This window comes from Malaya genurostris, chromosome 3, assembly GCF_030247185.1.
Source record: "Malaya genurostris strain Urasoe2022 chromosome 3, Malgen_1.1, whole genome shotgun sequence".
Lineage (NCBI taxonomy): Eukaryota > Metazoa > Arthropoda > Insecta > Diptera > Culicidae > Malaya > Malaya genurostris.
In genome coordinates, this window is record NC_080572.1 from 285,619,688 (window position 1) to 285,627,367 (window position 7,680).

The following is a 7,680-nucleotide window of genomic DNA, read 5'->3' on the forward strand; positions in this document are numbered from 1 at the left end:
TGTACGTTTCTTTTTTGTAAAGAATATGAACCGCAAAATTTGTCATTCATTTGTTCGTGATCAAAACGCACAGCCCAACCGAACAACTACTTGTTGATTGATTTCATCTTTCTGAAATTATAAAATGCCTTCATGTTGTTTCAATGAATTCTCATTCACCCAGTAAATCATTCAAACAAGCTTTCATTGTTCATCGGCTGCCGTCAGTGTCAGAGCCGAATTGTACGTTTTTGCGACAAGGAGTGAATGTTCCATCTACTTTCAAGTCAATCGTCACCCTGAAGTCCAGCTCGATGACAATGAAGGAAGGGACGTTTGATTTGATGTCGAAATCGAAAATGATTGAAATCTCACTGCTCTGCTAAGTATCCCTGCAGTGACGATGCAACCAGCGCACACTGGGGTTTGGTAGGGTCGAATTTTGACCAAAAGTGACATGAACCCAAGTGTTAAAGTCTACAATTATCTGCAAGAAAAGGGACCTTTTATTGTGCTAGTGTAAACAAAAGATACCTACTGGAAAAGTTGTTTATCAAGAATTATAGATTTGAGGAGTCACGAACTAAATTCCAAATAAAATTTTCTTTTTACGAAATGGATTCGAAAATTAGAACTCACTTGTAATCAAATATATTTTCAAAATTCATTTTTGACCACGAATTTGTTTCGTTAGTTCCTTTGTGCAGTACTGGATAATCAATGTTGAACGCAGTAAATAGGGTATGAATTGAAAATTAATTGTTCTTCTTTCAATCAGCACTGCAATTTTGCTGCAATATTCAGATTGTTGTCCTGCTGACCGGTACGGTTCAGGTTCGACAATGTCTGATCAAACAATTGTCCGAAATTTCTGTTTATTGCCGTCCATTTTGGGTGTTTTTCCATCGAATGACATTCGATGTAAAATTTACGGATTTCGAATTTCTGTGACATTAATAAATTCAACTAGTTTAATTTACTACTTGTTTGCTTACAAATCCAATCCAATGTCACACGAAGAAGCATTCTTCATTAGAACTGTAAGGCGTCACGGCGTCGTAAGAAAAAGTTCCCCCCGATTTTCAATACACACGTCAGTGCCTAATCGCAACCAGATGGATGGATAACCGGAGGAGATTGCCGCAAGAGTACACTATTGTCAAAAGTTCAACATTCCGCAAGCACAATAAATTGGATTAAGCGACACTAATCTTCCGTCGGCATCGGTTCACGATCGATCTTTGAGTGTGCGCGCGCGTTGCCTTCCTCTTTGACATACCGACGAGTATTGGCAGCAGGGCCGCCGGATCGGTATCCATTTCAAGCCAGTGAACGATGCCATAGCTCTTTCGATCTGCTCGACCGTTTGTTTTGACCAGTGACAGGCTCCCGAGATTATCTGGTGTAAAGAGACTGTAATTTAAAAATAGATCGCAGTCTCGAATCTTCACGTTTTTTGTTGCGTTGATCGTTTTCATCTTCATTTTCATCTTCGGGATTTCCTTGTAGGGCCTTACAGGGAGTGCCAAAATGTGTGTTCACTGAGGGGAAGCTAGCCTAACAGATCGAAGCGACAAAAACGATTCCGCAACGAGACCAATCAATTCCATAATAAAATTATGCTATCTTCGCTCGATGCCTAAAAAAAGTGCCAATTTATGCCTCGTTCGATTTAAGTAGAGACAGGTACAGCTATTGACTGTCATTAACTATTTACCTTGGTGGTGTAAGGGGAGGAGAACGGATCCAATCGGAGATTAAATTTGATAGATGGATAGATTCAAACGGAAGAAGGAATCGGCACTTTAAATATCATCGATCACACGTTGGTTGGTTTTTGATGATGCCGTGGAATCTCTAAGCAACGAGCCTTTTGAAAATAAAACGCGCTATAGAAAAAGTTAATCGTTGTCCCCAAAATTCAACCTCTTGTTAGTAACACTCATGTTCTCCAGGCAACTTACCAGTCCCAGTCCCAGTCCCAGTCCCAGTCCCAGTCCCAGTCCCAGTCCCAGTCCCAGTCCCAGTCCCAGTCCCAGTCCCAGTCCCAGTCCCAGTCCCAGTCCCAGTCCCAGTCCCAGTCCCAGTCCCAGTCCCAGTCCCAGTCCCAGTCCCAGTCCCAGTCCCAGTCCCAGTCCCAGTCCCAGTCCCAGTCCCAGTCCCAGTCCCAGTCCCAGTCCCAGTCCCAGTCCCAGTTCCAGTCCCAGTCCCAGTCCCAGTCCCAGTCCCAGTCCCAGTCCCAGTCCCAGTCCCAGTCCCAGTCCCAGTCCCAGTCCCAGTCCCAGTCCCAGTCCCAGTCCCAGTCCCAGTCCCAGTCCCAGTCCCAGTCCCAGTCCCAGTCCCAGTCCCAGTCCCAGTCCCAGTCCCAGTCCCAGTCCCAGTCCCAGTCCCAGTCCCAGTCCCAGTCCCAGTCCCAGTCCCAGTCCCAGTCCCAGTCCCAGTCCCAGTCCCAGTCCCAGTCCCAGTCCCAGTCCCAGTCCCAGTCCCAGTCCCAGTCCCAGTCCCAGTCCCAGTCCCAGTCCCAGTCTCAGTCCCAGTCACAGTCCCAGTCCCAGTCCCAGTCCCAGTCCCAGTCCCAGTCCCAGTCCCAGTCCCAGTCCCAGTCCCAGTCCCAGTCCCAGTCCCAGTCCCAGTCCCAGTCCCAGTCCCAGTCCCAGTCCCAGTCCCAGTCCCAGTCCCAGTCCCAGTCCCAGTCCCAGTCCCAGTCCCAGTCCCAGTCCCAGTCCCAGTCCCAGTCCCAGTCCCAGTCCCAGTCCCAGTCCCAGTCCCAGTCCCAGTCCCAGTCCCAGTCCCAGTCCCAGTCCCAGTCCCAGTCCCAGTCCCAGTCCCAGTCCCAGTCCCAGTCCCAGTCCCAGTCCCAGTCCCAGTCCCAGTCCCAGTCCCAGTCCCAGTCCCAGTCCCAGTCCCAGTCCCAGTCCCAATTGCGGACGGTCTCGGTTGCGCGGCGCTGGAATCGTATTGGACGACAAATTTGAAAATTTTTTCAAAACCATGACGAACAATTCGAATAATACGAATGCGAGGGAACTTTGGATGCGTGATTGTTAAATTACTGGCTCCTTCGCCATAATCGCCAAATTTGGCTCTTGCGGACTACGATCAGTGGACATACCTTGAAAAATATTTCAATAAAATCATCAACAAACAGTTCAGTTTGCGCGAGGAGACTACATAATATTTTGCAGAAAATTACTTTGTCCGGTGTTTAAGGTTCGAAGCATAAAGCAGGGGGGAGGGGGGGGGGGAATTGACTATGTAAGCTAAACTTTTTTAATCAATTTTATTTAAATAGTTGACGAAAGCCTACAAAAAGTATTATACTATTGATTTGCATAAAATCGGTTTAGTTTTTCAATCAAAATACTGAAAAACTACAATATCGAGTCCTACACTGAAAACAATTGACTTTAAAATTTCCAAAAATAAAAACATTTCGTTTATGAGAAAAATTCATAGGGTCTTATTTATATTATCATCCAAAAATTTCAATTTGATAGTAGATATCCGATTTCAGATTTTTTTTTGCAAAAAGTATCAGTATTGGAGTTGACTTTGAATTTTGAAAATCGATTTTTTTTTCAGTGTAGGATTCGAACAAATTTCGCACAAAATCGTATTCGGAGTTGGCAGCATACAGACTTGCTCAGAAAGAGCTACTTTGCTCACTTTATTTTTCCAAAATTGATCTAGATTATTTTTTGAATAGGACTAGTCGTTTTTAGCATTTTGTTGCAAATTATTAGAACAGAAAAATGACAAACCCTCCAAAAAAATAGTTGTGTTAGTGGTGTACTCGAAGTAAGTCTGATTTTTCGAATGAATATACTGAACAAATTACTAACCGAATTTCACACTAAAAAAATCGATCCTAAAAATTTGAAGTCATATTACAGAAAAACGCCATTCTTTGTTTGAATGAAATTTTATTTCAGCATAGATAATTATGATGTGCCAATCTTCCATATATTGTAAGATGGGCGTATTGAAGGGCAAAATCTTATCCAGCACTGATGCTTTCAGCGAATATCGGGCAACTAGCAATAGGCTATTCGATGAAATTTTCTTACAAATTGAGAGTCATTGGAATCTTGGATGATTATGAGTTGCAGTTTAGTTTAGTTTTTAGTAAAAAGACAATGAATAAAAACTCAGTTTGGACAAGAGATAGTTTTTGTTTGTAATCATCAATCGTCGGACAAAATTTTATCAAAATCAAAAATGGGCTTCTTTGTAAATCGATCTTAAATTTTAAAATAAAATGTTTAGCCCTTTTAAAAAAACAGTCTGGATAAATTCTAGGAAAACAAAGTATGCGAAGTGGCTTTTTGTTCAGAAAGTTTCATACACATTAGAGAGAGTGCGGCTAACATTTGTTCGAGTTGGAACGAAATTCATCATATTGATAGAGAACATATTTTTTTTGGAAAGGTTTTTTTTGTTTCGATTATAGAGGTTCTAACCTTAAGGTCATTCGCCTCTTCGGGCCGGAAAAATTTTCTGACCCTATGTGCGGGGTTGAGAATCGAACCCAGGTGGGCTGCGTGAAAGGGCACCGACTTACCCATCACACTATACCCGTCCCCCTGGAAAGGTTTGAACCCCTAAAACCCCTCGCCTGTATACGCGCCCGACGGGTACGTAGGCTCGTAGAAATCATGATATCGCTATTGGGATGAAATGAATGGTTTCATGTCGAATTGCCCCAAGTAGCGAATGTTATTGGTTTCGCATGATTGGAATCGTAGTAGGCGTGTGTTTCAGACGCTACACTTTTTCGCTCTTGTCAAAATTTTAGAGAAGAGACATTTTCGCAGGTTTTCTGGTAAGACATTCAGTTTTAATATTCTGTAGTTTACATTTGAACTAGTGGTTTTTTAATTTTTATGATTAGAATCGTGTTGTGCGGTGCAGCGTTGCCGATTTGGTTGGACACCCCGACGACCAGAAATTTTCTTTCATTGGATATTTGAGTAAAATTAGCCGGGCAAAAAAGATGGGAGGGTAATGTCAGAAACATAACTGGATGACGTGAATACTAATAACACGGACATGGTTTTTTCCACACATCCGAATATCGATAATCGCACGTACTAATTGAATAATTGTGTAAATTTTTCAAACTTGCAAACTCATAATTGTAACGTTTTAGCTACATAGGATTTCCAAATTTTTAGAGGGAATTAATATGAAATTAGTTTCAGTAACTTACTTGTCTAAGCCGTCCAGAAAATATAAATTGTGTCGCGATTTGAAAAAATATCCACAAACTGACCTTAAGAATTGTAAAATATAAATTATCGCGCCAAGAGTGGGCAAAAAGTATCTATAATTCCTTCAAAAATTAATGAGAAATGGTGAGGTGTTATTCACTTATATATTGATATGATATGTACTTTTCAAACTAGATATATTTAGTAAATATCTTACAAGCCAGTTGTAAACTCATATAAAATAATCTTGTTAATATAAAAACGATCTTGTTTGAATATCACCTGGGTGAAGTATTGCCATTATGCTAAAGGTTATGAATTGTAACAAATAATGAACGATTTTTCAATAGGTGAGAAAATCAATTATAAGAGCATATTGATTATAAATTGAATGACTAAATTGGCTATCTTAAACAACATGCACAAATGTGTCTTCCTCATATTCGTCAATTAAAAATATTCATGGTTTTAAGCATACATAGTTAGTGTCTATTTTACTAGCGAACAAAACATGGCATAAACCATGTAATTGTAGTTCACTGAAATTTAGTTTACGCCGGGGATACGTAAGATCTGCCTAAACATAATATGTAGTCTGCTTAAAAATAATCGAAAAACTAAAGACTCAGTGTACTAGCCATGCAAAGTACGCTAAAAATGGATTGCCAAATTCCATACAAACTTGAAGTTGGGATTCGATCCAGATACAGAATCGGAATTAAAATCACCCAGAAGTACTATTCGAAGTTTACCTTAGTTATTTAAATTTTTAAAAGTTGATGGTATGGGTAATTTTCTTAGAGTCTCTGTGATTTTTCGGAACTATAGAGCAATGCATTTTAAACAGAAGTCGGGACACCGGAATATCAATCCTGTGTCGCGTGATAAATTCTAAATTACTAAAATTTTTGAAATAAAACGTAGACTTGAGGTTTAAAACATTTTTTACCCTACGGTAGAATCGCTTGCTTGGATGAGTCGTTGTCCTTCCGTAAACTAAATAACAAACTGCATTTCCTCTCTTCTATATCCGTTATCCTTCCCAGTGAATAATGGAGACGGTTGTAGTCGGAAATGTTGACTATCAAGCAGTTGAGATGTTCAATCTGAGTTGGAATTGTATCAACACAATTTCCCAAACAACTCTTAAGCGGCCCTTACACAAGAATTATTTACGTCATTTTTAATGATTACTAAGTAATGACATTCAAATGTATATGGAGTATTCATCATTCAAATGTATATGGAGAATTCATCATTACTGCCCTTACTCGTTCATTAAAAATGATATTAATCTTTATTAATAACACTTTTGATGATAGTGTAAGTGGCTTTATGTGTCAATGAGTAAAAACCATGATGATACCAGTTTGCAATCCGCCAATTAAATGCAAAGCGAAATGCATACAAGAAATTGGAGACAAAAATACTGCAGATTAAGCTCTTGCACTGCATATGGTGGGATCAAAAGTAGGTCGTATACTTCGAACTTATTCCAAGTGGTTAAGCAATTCAAGTGATAAACCTCCCTAAGTCGTTTGAAATAAAATTTAACGAAAAACGTTCGTAATTTTTCATTACGACAACACTCGGTCGCAAGTTGAGAGGAATCGCAGCAGGCGAGCGGTAAACTTGTACCATTTTACGGTTGATTTTTCAAATTTATCGATTAAACGGTGTAATATTGATCGACCAAAGTAACTGTAATCTACTGATCCAGTGGTGATACTTGTTGTAACAAGATTCACTGCATTTTGGACCTGCTTTTGCTTACTCGAAACCGGAAATTCATTTTAAATAGTTCAGACCTTGTTCAAGTTAAAGTGTCGATCATATTTTACAATGAAATGGTAACCAAAAGTTTTGGACCAAAATGAAACAACATCAATTAATATGAACTTCTAGATTTAAAAAAAAAAACATGAAACGGATAAAGAAAACTACTGCTTCCAACAATTTCAACTTTCAATCGAGACAACTTCATCCAAAGGCACGGGAATTTCGAACATCGGATGCCTGCTACGTCATTATCATTCGGGCAGCCCGGGGTTTCGATTTCGCCTCCAAGCGAATCTCATTTATGCCGCTTGATGAAGTACCGTCACTAATAGCCGGCACAAATTTTGACACATCTGTGTCTCGTTTTACAAACCGTAATAGTTGTTTGGTTGATTTGGTCGTACTCTAAAGGATCCAATGTGAAATTGCTTGACTCATCAAGGGAACAGACAAAGACCGACTCACAGAAACAAAAAAAAAGAAGAAAATAAAGTTCGTGGTTCGGGAGGGGAGCCGTGGATGGAGCCGGATAAGAATCTAATTTTGTATGATGAGAATTGTTGGGAAAGTGATTCCTAATGAGCCTATGATAACGGAATGCTTTTGTTTTTTGCTGGTCATTTTCTCGTGGCTCGAATGATTGGAATGTGACGCGATGTAAGCGATTCGTGTGATGAAGATGATGATGATGATGATTTGAATATCTATTTCG

The 7,680-nt window shown here is 40.0% G+C and overlaps 1 protein-coding gene across 1 annotated transcript in view; it reads left to right on the forward strand.

Moving 5' to 3' along the window:
* The window catches only part of LOC131433648 (fibrillin-2-like), a 211,134-nt gene that overhangs the window by 13,079 nt on the left and 190,375 nt on the right, over window positions 1-7,680 (forward strand). The gene's annotated exons all lie outside the window — the stretch shown is intronic.